This window comes from Tachyglossus aculeatus, chromosome 1 (assembly GCF_015852505.1).
Source record: "Tachyglossus aculeatus isolate mTacAcu1 chromosome 1, mTacAcu1.pri, whole genome shotgun sequence".
NCBI classification, from domain to species: Eukaryota; Metazoa; Chordata; class Mammalia; order Monotremata; family Tachyglossidae; genus Tachyglossus; species Tachyglossus aculeatus.
The window spans coordinates 64,101,516-64,113,723 of NC_052066.1; positions in this window are offsets into that span (position 1 = coordinate 64,101,516).

The following is a 12,208-nucleotide window of genomic DNA, read 5'->3' on the forward strand; positions in this document are numbered from 1 at the left end:
CTTGGACCATGAGCCCTATGTGAGGGCTCATCTTTCATCTACCCAGCGCTTAGAACAGTGTTTGACACGTAGCAAGCGCTCAACAAAGGCCATAAAAAAGCACCGTTCATTCATTCCATCGTATTTATTGAGCGCTTACTGTGTGCAGAGCACTGTACTAAGCGCTTGGGAAGTACAAGTCGGCAACATATGGAGACGGTCCCTATGCAACAACGGGCTCACAGTCTGTGTTGTAGTCAGGCTTATGGCATTAGCAGGAGAAGCAGTGAGCCTCAGTGGAAAGAGCCCGGGCTTTGGAGTCAGAGGTCATGGGTTCAAATCCCGGCTCCGCCAATTGTCAGCTGTGTGACTTTGGGCAAGTCACTTCACTTCTCTGGGCCTCATCTGTCAAATAGGGATTAAAAGCGTGAGCCCCCCTGTGGGACAACCTGATCGCCTTGTAACCTCCCCAGCGCTTAGAACAGTGCTTTGCACGTAGTAAGCGCTTAACAAATACCGTTATTATTATTAGATGAACATAGTGCAATGAAAACCTGCCATGTGGCAGAAATCAAGAGGGTGTGGAAATTGGCGTTGAAGTTACATCAATTAATCCATGGTACTTCTTGAGTGCAAGTGCAGGGAAAGTGCCTGTTAATTCTGTCATACTCCCACAAGCGCTTCATACAGTATTAAGAGCACGGGCTTGGGAGTCGGAGGTCATGGGTTCTAATCCTGACTCCTCCACGTGTCTGTTCTGTGACTTTGGGCGAGTCACTTCACTTACCTGTGGCTCAGTTCCCTCATCTGTAAAATGGGGATGAAGACTGAGCCCCACATGGGACAACCTGATCACCTTGTATCCTCCCCCAGAGCTTAGAACAGTGCTTTGCACATAGTAAGTGCTTAAGTGCCATCATTATTATCATCATCATCATCATCATCATCAATCGTATTTATTGAGCGCTTACTATGTGCAAAGCACTGTACTAAGCGCTTGGGAAGTACAAATTGGCAACATAACAAATTGGCAACATAATTGGCATTAGTAAGCACTCTGTAAATGCCATTGATTGACTACAAAGTACCGTATTTAGCACTTGGGAGAGTAGAGTACAACAGAGTCCATAGACAAATGCACTAAGCATGGCCTAGTGAATAGAGCCCGGCCCTGGGTGTCAGAAGGACCTGGGTTCCAATCCCGTCTCTGCCACTTGTCTGCTGTGTGACCTTGGGCAAGTCACTTCACTTCCCTGTGCCTCAGTTCCCTCATCTGACAAATGAGGTTTAAGATTATGAGCCCCATGTGGGACATGGACTGTGTCAAACCAGATTGCCTTCTATCTACCCCAGTGCTTAGAGCAGTGCCTGGCACATGGTAAGCGCTTAAATACAGTTAAAAAAAGTGATCTTAAAGTCTAGAGGGAGAGGCAGTGATATAAATTCATCCATTCATTCATTCAATCGTATTTATTGAGCGCTTACTGTGTGCAGAGCACTGGACTAAGCGCTTGGGAAGTCCAAGTTGGCAACATATAGAGATGGTCCCTACCCAACAGTGGGCTCACAGTCTGGAATAATATATGAATAAGTTATGGCTATGGACGTAACTGCTGTGGTGTGGCTATCAAGTGCTCAAGGGGTTCAGATTCATTCATTCATTCAATCGTATTTATTGAGCGCTTACTGTGTGCAGAGTACTTTACTAAGCGCCTGGGAAGTACAAGTCGGCAACACGTAGAGACGGTCCCTACCCAACAACGGGCTCACAGTCTAGAAGGGGGAGACAGACAACAAAAGAAAACATGTGGACGGGTGTCAAGTTGTCAGACTAGAATTATAGTTATATTCATTCATTCATTCAATCGTATTTATTGAGCACTTACTGAGTGCAGAGCATTGTACTAAGTGCTTGGGAAGTGCAAGTTGGCAACATATGCACATCATTAATAAAATAAATAGAACAGTAAGTATGTGCAAGTAAAATAGAGTAATAAATCTGTACAAATATATAAAAGTGCTGTGGAGGGGGGACGGAAATAGGGCTGGCGGTGGATGGGGAGGAGGAGAGGAAAAAGGGGGCTCAGTCTGGGAAGGCCTTCTGGAGGAGGTGAGCTCTCAGTAGGGCTTTGAAGGGAGGAAGAGAGCTAGTTTGGCGGATGTGCGGAGGGAGGGCATTCCGGGCCAGGGGGAGGATGTGGGCCCGGGATCGATGGCGGGACAGGCGAGAACGAGGCCCCGTGAGGAGGTGAGCGGTGGCAGAGGAGCGGAGGGTGCGGGCTGGGCTGGAGAAGGACAGAAGGGAGGTGAGGGAGGAGGGGGCGAGGGGATGGACAGCCTTGAAGCTGAGAGTGAAGAGTTTTTGCTTGATTCGTAGGTTGACGGGCAACCACTGGAGATTTTTGAGGAGAGGAGTGACATGCCCAGAGTGTTTCTGTACAAAGATGATCCTGGCAGCAGCGTGAAGTATAGACTGAAGTGGGGAGAGACAGGAGGATGGGAGATCAGAGAGGAGGCTGATGCAGTCATCCAGTCGGGATAGGATGAGAGATTGAACCAGCAAGGTAGCGGTTTGGATGGAGAGGAAAGGGCGGATCCTGGCGATGTTGCCGAGGTGAGACCGGCAGGTTTTGGTGACGGATCCAGGTGCATGCGTGACATGGAAAGGACAGGGAGCCAGGGAAAAAAAAAGGCTTAATCAGGGAAGGCCTCTTGGATGAGATGTGACCTTAATGAGGCTTTGAAGGTAGAGAGAGTGCTGGTCTGGCATATTTAGAGGGGGGGGAGAGAGTTCCAGGACAGAGGGAGGATGTGGAAAATATCACAGTATAGTTTGACTTGATGAGAAAAGAGCTGAATTCATTGTTTAAGAGCAAATGAGCCTGAATGGTGAGGTCAGTTGACTGAATGGCTAATCACTCAAAAATGCTGCCAACGAATTCCCTAGTTGGCCCGATACGCAGTGTTTCAGTGGGAATTAAACCGGGCTCTCCAGATGGACTTCCATTGTTTAAAATAAAAACGCTCGCATCAAAATGCCGATGTCAAACTTCACTTGGAAACAACGAAAGTACATTGCTAACTTTAGGTTCACTTTAAAATAAAAATGTTCGCCTCAAAATGCCGATGTAAAACTTCCCTTGGAAAGTGAACCTGCAGTTAGCCGAAGAGTCCCCTTCCTGAATTTGGATTTATAAACTACTCCTGAATGGGAAGAGACCTGGAGAGTTGTTATGGGAAGCAGCGTGGCTTAGTGGAAAGAGCCCGGGCTTTGGAGTCAGAGGTCATGGGTTCAAATCCTGGCTCCACCAATTGTCAGCCGTGTGGTTTTGGGCAAGTCGCTTGACTGCTCTGTGCCTCAGTTGCCTCATCTTTAAAATGGGAATTAAGACTGTGAGCCCCACATGGGACAAACTGATTGCCTTGTATCTACCCTAGTGCTTAGAACAGGGTTCGGCACATAGTAAACACAACGTGGCTCAGTGGAAAGAGCCCGGGCTTTGGAGTCAGACGTCATGGGTTCAAATCCCGGCTCCGCCAATTGTCAGCTGTGTGGCTTCGGGCAAGTCACTTGACTGCTCTGTGCCTCAGTTACCTCATCTTTAAAATGGGGATTAAGACTGTGAGCCCCACATGGGACAAATTGATTACCTTGTATCTACCCTAGTGCTTAGAACAGGGTTCGGCACATAGTAAACTTAACGTGGCTCAGTGGAAAGAGCCCGGGCTTTGGAGTCAGAGGTCATGGGTTCAAATCCTGGCTCCGCCAATTGTCAGCTGTGTGGTTTCGGGCAAGTCACTTGACTGCTCTGTGCCTCAGTTGCCTCATCTTTAAAATGGGAATTAAGACTGTGAGCCCCACATGGGACAAACTGATTACCTTGTATCTACCCTAGTGCTTAGAACAGGGTTCGGCACATAATAAACGCAACGTGGCTCAGTGGAAAGAGCCCGGGCTTTGGAGTCAGAGGTCATGGGTTCAAATCCCGGCTCCGCCAATTGTCAGCTGTGTGACTTCGAACAAGTCACTTCACTTCTCTGGGCCTCAGTTCCCTCATCTGGAAAAGGGGGATTAAGACTCTGAGGCCCACGTAGACAACCTGATCACCTTGTATCCCCCCAGGGCTCAGAACAGTGCTTTGCACATAGTTAGTGCTTAACAAATACCATCATCATCATTATCAACAAATGCCATCATTATTATTTATTTATTATTATTTTAAGAGGAAGGGTCTTTTTTATTGGGAGATGGCCGATCATAGGATTCTTTCCCTTTTTTGGGGCTGGAAATTGAGTCTTGAAGATATCATTCCAAACTTTTGGGTCTTCCTCACCTCAGTGGCTATGAGAGCCAAATGGGAAGCCACCTGTCTACATGTTTTGTTTTGTTGTGTGTCTCCCCCTTCTAGACAGTGAGCCCGTTGTTGAGTAGGGACCGTCTCTATATGTTGCCGACTTGTACTTCCCAAGCGCTTAGTACAGAGCTCTGCACACAGTAAGCGCTCAATAAATACGATTGAATGAAGGAATGATAAGGAGATAATTATGGCATTTGTTCACCTCTTACAATGTGTCAAGCACTTCACTATGGACACAGTCCATGTCCTATTGGGTCTCTTCATCTCAATCCTCATTTTACAGATGAGGTAACTGAGGAACAGAGAAGTTGAGTGACTTGCCCGAGGTTATGCAGCAGACGAATGGAGGAGTCGAGATCAGAACGTTGGTAATAATAATAATAATAATGATAGCATTTATTAAGCACTTTCTATGTGCAAAGCACTGTAATAAGCGCTGGGGAGGTTACGAGGTGACCAGGTTGTCCCACGGGGGGCTCACGGTCTTCATCCCCATTTTACAGATGAGGGAACTGAGGTACAGAGAAGTGAAGTGACTTGCCCACAGTCACACAGCTGACAATTGGCAGAGCTGGGATTTGAACCCATCACCTCTGACTCCAAAATAATAGTAATAATAATAATAGTAGTAATAATAATAATAATAATAATAATAATAATAATAATAATAATAATGATGGCATTTGTTAAGTGCTTACTATGTGCAAAGCACTCTTTCCACTGAGCCATGCTGCTTCATAGCACGTGTGTATATCTAGAATTCTTGTGTAAATATCTATGATTCTGTTTATTTTGATGCTATTGATGCTGCTATTGATGCCTGTCTACTTGTTTTGGTTTGTTGTCTGTCTCTCCCCTTCTAGACTGTGAGCCCATTGTTGGGTAGGGACTGTCTATCTGTTGCCAAATTGTACTTTCCAAGTGCTTAGTACAGTGCTCTGCACACAGCAAGCGCTCAATAAATACGATTGAATGAATGAATGCAATCAATCAATGGTATTTATTGAACTGTACTAAGTGCTTTCAAGAGTACAATACAGAATCCAGTACTGCAGAGTCGATAGATATGATCCCTGCCCTCCAGAGCTTACAGTCTAGTGGGGGAGAGAGGGTTTTTTTAAAAAAACATAAATATGGATGTAATATAATAATAATGATGGCATTTATTAAGCGCTTACTATGTGCAAAGCAGTGTTCTAAGCGCTGGGGAGGTTACAAGGTTGTCGTGCGGTGGGGCTGAGGGAGGGGTGAATAAGAAGTGCTTAAATGAGAGAATGAGTGCTTAAATGAGAGAAGCAGTGTGGCTCAGTGGCAAGAGCCCGGGCTTTGGTGTCAGAGGTCATGGGTTCAAATCCCGGCTCCGCCACTTGTCAGCTGTGTGACTTGGGGCAAGTCGCTTCACTTCTCTGTGCCTCAGTTGTCTCATCTGTAAAACGGGGATAAAGACTGTGAGCCCCCCCGTGGGACAACCTGATCACCTTGTAACCTCCCCAGCGCTTAGAACAGTGCTTTGCACATAGTAAGCGCTTAATAGATGCCATTATTATTATTATTATTGTTATAGAATGCTTGAGATTACACAAGTGAAAGACCAGCCAATCTACAAATTTTCATTCTACAAAATCAACTCAAATGCAACAGAAAGAGCAAGAACTTGGGAGTCAGAGGACCTGGATTCTAATCCTGGTTCTACCACTTGTCTGCTGTGTGACCTTGGGCAAGGCATTTCACTTCTCTGGGCTTCAGTTTCCTCAACTGTAAAAAGGGGATTAAATCCTACTCGCTCCTATTTAGACTGTGGTTCAGTTACCTCATCTGTAAAATGGGGACATGTAAAGTGAGCCCCATGTGGGACATAATAATAATATAGTAATAATAATAATCTACAGGACATAGACTGTATCCAATCTGATTAACCTTGTATCTACCTCAGTGCTTAGTACACTACCTGGCACATAGTAAGCGCTTAATAAGTACCATAAAAAACCCCAAAATGAAACAAAAAAAAATTAGCAGCCTGATCAGGGAATCAGTAAGTTAATGTGATATTGGCGTCCCTTAAAGCCTTTTTATTCATACTTTTTTTAAAGGAGCATTCATCTAATTTGATTTTTATAAATGTTTACTTGATAAATAATTTTGAGGAAAAAATCTAAAGATTGTGTATTTTCTTCAGAACATATTGTTACAGCTTAGCAATCATTTGGGTTTATAAATAATTGTAAGGTGGGCTTGACTTTGGAACTGGGATAATTCCCATTTTCCTTTGGCTTCCCACCAGTTTCAAATAGTAAATAATTTTCTATATAATAAGAATAATAATAATGGCATTTATTAAGCGCTTACTATGTGCAAAGCACTGTTCTAAGCACTGGGAAGGTTACAAGGTGATCAGGTTGTCCCCCGGAGGGCTCACAGTCTTTCATCCCCATTTTACAGATGAGGGAACTGAGGCCCAGAGAAGTGAAGTGACTTGCCCGAAGTCACACAGCTGACAAGTGGTGGAGCCGGGATTTGAACCCACGACCTCTGACTCCAAAGCCCGGGCTCTTTCCACTGAGCCCTGCTGCTTCTATATGCATTTAGAGAAGGGGGGCTCATCTTTTTTTAATAGTATTTGTTAAGTGCTCACTATGTGCCAAGACACTGTACTAACCGCTGGGTTGATACAAGGTAGTCCGGCGTGGCTGGCAAAACAGCGTGGCTCAGTGGAAAGAGCCCGGGCTTTGGAGTCAGAGGTCATGGGTTCAAATCCCAGGTCTGCCAAATGTCAGCTGTGTTATTTTGGGCAAGTCACTTGTCTGTGCCTCAGTTCCCTCATCTGTAAAATGGGGATTAAGACTGTGAGCCCCCCGTGGGACAACCTGATCACTTTGTAACCTCTCCAGTGCTTAGAACAGTGCTTTGCACATAGTAAGCGCTTAATAAATGCCATTATTATTATCATTATTATTATTCAACCCTCGTGTTCAACATCACCAATTCCTGCCAGTTCTACCTTCACAATATGGCTAAAATCCGCCCTTTCCTCCCCATCCAAACTGCTGTCCTGGTGGTCCAGGCCGCATCAGCCTTCTCGCTGACCTCCCTGCCTCCAGCCTTACTTCACTCTGCTGCCCACATGGATTTTCTAAAATAAATTCAGTCCCTGTCTTCCCACTCCTCAGAAACCTCCAGTGGTTGCCCATCCACCTCCACGTCAAACAGAAGCTCCTAATAATAATAATAATAATAACGGCATTTGTTAAGCGCTTACTATGTGCCAAGCACTGTTCTAAGCGCTGGGGGGATACAAGGTGATCATCCCCATTTTACAGATGAGGAAGCTGAGGCTCGGAGAAGTTAAGTGACTTGCCCAAGGTCACACAGCAGACGTGGCGGAGGTGGGATTCGAACCCATGACCTCTGACTCCAAAGCCCGGGCTCTTTCCACTGAGCCACGCTGCTTATCATCAGCTTTAAGGCAATCAATCGCCTAACCTTGCTGATCTACTTGTGGGAAGGGAATGTTTCTGTTATATTGCCAACTTGTACTTCCCAAGCGCTTAGTACAGTGCCCTGCACACAGTAAGCACTCAATAAATACAATTGATTGATTGATTGATACTGTTCTTTCGTACTCTCCCAAGTGCTTAGTACAGTGCTCTGCACATAGTAAGTGCTCGATAAATACGATTGACTGCTTGACAACACACTTCATCCTGACAAGCTATTCATTCATTCATTCATTCAACCGTATTTATTGAGCGCTTACTGTGTGCAGAGCACTGGACTAAGCGCTTGGGAAGGACAAGTTGGCAACAGATAGAGACGGTCCCTACCCAACAATGGGCTCACAGTCTAGAAGGGGGAGACAGACAACAAAACATAACATGTGGACAGGTGTCAAGTCGTCAGAACAAATAGAATTAAAGCTAAATGCACGCCATTAACAAAATAAGTAAAATAGTAAATATGTACAAGTAAAATAGAGTAATAAATCTGTACAAATATATGTACAGGTGCTGTTCGATATACCTTGATCTCATCTGTCTCACGGCCAATCCCTCAAGCTTGAAACGACTTCCCACTTCATACGTGACAGACCACCACGCTCTGCATCTTCAAAGCACACATCATGAGAAGCAGCGTGGCTCAGTGGAAAAGAGCACGGGCTTTGGAGTCAGAGGTCACGGGTTCAAATCCCAGCTCTGCCAATTGTCAGCTGTGTGACTTTGGGCAAGTCACTTCACTTCTCTGGGCCTCAGTTCCCTCATCTGTAAAATGGGGATTAAGACTGTGAGCCCCTTCATGGGACAACCTGACCTTGTAACCTCCTCAGCGCTTAGAACAGTGCTTTGCACATAGTAAGCGCTTAATAAATGCCATCATCATCATCGTATCTCCTCCAAGAGGTCCTCCCCAATTCCTCTTTCCCCACCCTATTTACCCTCTCCTTTATGTCACTTATACTGTGAGCCCACTGTTGGGACTGTCTCTATATGTTGCCAACTTGTACCTCCCAAGCGCTTAGTACAGTGCTCTGCACACAGTAAGCGCTCAATAAATACGATTGATTGATTATACACTTAACCCCTCCCTCCCCAGCCCCACGATACTCATGCTCCGAGGCTTCCCCTACCTGACTGATTTTAAGGTCTGTCTTCCCCGGAATGTTGCAGACTCACTGAGGGCGGCAGGGATCTCGTCTACCAATTCTGTGGTTGCCCATTTTGTTCTGTCGTCCGTCTCCCCCTTCTCGACTGTGAGCCTGCTGTTGGGGAGGGACCGTCTCTATATGCTGCCGACTTGTTCTTCCCAAGCGGTTAGTACAGTGCTCTGCACTCAGTAAGTGCTCAATAAATACGATTGAATGAATGAATGAATCAATCAATCCAGCTCTGTATCCAACCCAAACTCCTCACCATTGCCTTGAAAGCATTCCGTCATCTTGCCCCCTCCTAGCTCTCCTCACTTCCCTCCTTCCACACTGCCCAGCTGTCAGATTTTGCTCCTCTAGTGCTCACCTTCTCACCGTGCCGCCATCTCACCTGTCTCGCCGCCGACCCCGGGCCCACGTTCTGCCTCCTGGATTGCCCTCCCTCCTCAAATCCGACTCTCCCCCCCTTCGAAACCTTATTGAACAGTCTTTTAGACTGTGAGCCCACTGTTGGGTAGGGACCGTCTCTATATGTTGCCAACTTGTACTTCCCAAGCGCTTAGTACGGTGCTCTGCACACAGTAAGCGCTCAATAAATACGATTGAATGAATGAATAACAGTACGCTGATCCTGTCCTGCCAACGCAGAGATCAAGCCTACATTTCAAGAGTTACTCTTTTCTATTGAATTTTCCAGTAGAAATCTCCCGTTTTTCCATGATTTTCAACATAGACTGTGAGCCCACTGTTGGGTAGGGACTGTCTCTATATGTTGCCAACTTGTACTTCCCAAGCGCTTAGTACAGTGCTCTGCACACAGTAAGCTCTCAATAAATATGATTGATTGATTGATATGTATATATGTTTGTTCGTATTTATTACTCTATTTATTCTACTTGTACATATCTATTCTATTTTATTTTGTTAATATGTTTTGTTTTGTTGTCTGTCTCCCCCTTCTAGACTGTGAGCCCACTGTTGGGTAGGGACCGTCTCTATATGTTGCCAACTTGGACTTCCCAAGCGCTTAGTACAGTGCTCTGCACACAGTAAGCGCTCAATAAATACGACTGAATGAATGAATGAATGCTCTGACTCCCAAGCCTGGGCTGTAGTCGTGTTGGCGGCTCCCAGATGCGCGCCACATCTAAGGACTGGCAACTGTGAGCCCACTGTTGGGTAGGGACCGTCTTTATATGTTCCCAACTTGTACTTCCCAAGCGGTTAGTACAGTGCTCTGCACACAGTAAGTGCTCAATAAATACAATTGAATGAATGAATAAGTACGATTGATTGATTGATTGATAACAGAGTCGGTAGACACACTCCCTTCCCACCATGCGCTTACAGCCTAGGGAGGGAGAGAGAGGCTTAGAGAAAACTAGAGAAGCTGCACGGTCTAGTGGTTTGGGAGTCAGAGGTCATGAGTTCTAATCCAGGCTCCACCACTTGTCTGCTGTGTGACCTCGAGCAAGTCACTTAGCTTCTCTGTGTCTCAGTGACCTCATCTGTAAAATGGGGACTGAGACTGTGAGCCCCATGTGGGACAACCTGATTGCCACGTATCTACTCCAGCATTTAGAACAGTGCTTGGCAATCAATCAATCAATCAATCAATCGTATTTATTGAGCGCTTACTATGTGCAGAGCACTGTACTAAGCGCTTGGGAAGTACAAATTGGCAACACATAGAGACAGTCCCTACCCAACAGTGGGCTCACAGTCTAAAAGGGGGAGACAGAGAACAGAACCAAACATACCAACAAAATAAATAGGATAGAAATGTACAAGTAAAATAAATAAATAAATAAATAGAGTAATAAATATGTACAACCATATATACATATATACAGGTGCTGTGGGGAAGGGAAGGAGGTAAGATGGGGGGATGGAGAGGGGGACGAGGGGGAGAGGAAGGAAGGGGCTCAGTCTGGGAAGGCCTCCTGGAGGAGATGAGCTCTCAGCAGGGCCTTGAAGGGAGGAAGAGAGCGAGCTGGGCGGAGGGGCAGAGGGAGGGCATTCCAGGCCCGGGGGATGACGTGGGCCGGGGGTCGACGGCGGGACAGGCGAGAACGAGGTACAGTGAGGAGATTAGCGGTAGAGGAGCGGAGGTTGTGGGCTGGGCAGTAGAAGGAGAGAAGGGAGGTGAGGTAGGAGGGGGCAAGGTGATGGAGAGCCTTGAAGCCCAGGGTGAGGAGTTTCTGCCTGATGCGCAGATTGATTGGTAGCCACTGGAGATTTTTGAGGAGGGGAGTAATATGCCCAGAGCGTTTCTGGACAAAGATAATCCGGGCAGCAGCATGAAGTATGGATTGAAGTGGGGAGAGACACGAGGATGGGAGATCAGAGAGAAGGCTGGTGCAGTAGTCCAGACGGGATAGGATGAGAGCTTGAATGAGCAGGGTAGCAGTTTGGATGGAGAGGAAAGGGCGGATCTTGGCAATGTTGCGGAGCTGAGACCGGCAGGTTTTGGTGACGGCTTGGATGTGAGGGGTGAATGAGAGAGCGGAGTCGAGGATGACACCAAGGTTGCGGGCTTGTGAGACGGGAAGGATGGTAGTGCCGTCAACAGAGATGGGAAAGTCAGGGAGAGGGCAAGGTTTGGGAGGGAAGACAAGGAGCTCAGTCTTCGACATGTTGAGCTTTAGGTGGCGGGCGGACATCCAGATGGAGATGTCCTGAAGGCAGGAGGAGATGCGAGCCTGGAGGGAGGGGGAGAGAGCAGGGGCAGAGATGTAGATCTGGGTGTCATCAGCGTAGAGATGATAGTTGAAGCCGTGGGAGCGAATGAGGTCACCAAGGGAGTGAGTGTAGATCGAGAACAGAAGGGGACCAAGCACTGAACCTTGGGGAACCCCCACAGTAAGGGGATGGAAGGGGGAGGAGGAGCCTGCAAAAGAGACTGAGAATGAATGACCGGAGAGATAAGAGGAGAACCAGGAGAGGACGGAGTCTGTGAAGCCAAGGTCAGATAACGTGTTGAGGAGAAGGGGGTGGTCCACAGTGTCAAAGGCAGCTGAGAGGTCGAGGAGGATTAAGACAGAGTAGGAGCCGTTGGATTTGGCAAGCAGGAGGTCATTGGTGACCTTTGAGAGGGCAGTTTCCGTGGAATGAAGGGGACGGAAGCCAGACTGGAGGGGGTCGAGGAGAGAGTTGTCGTTGAGGAATTCTAGGCAGCGCGTGTAGACAACTCGTTCAAGGAGTTTGGAAAGGAATGGTAGGAGGGATATGG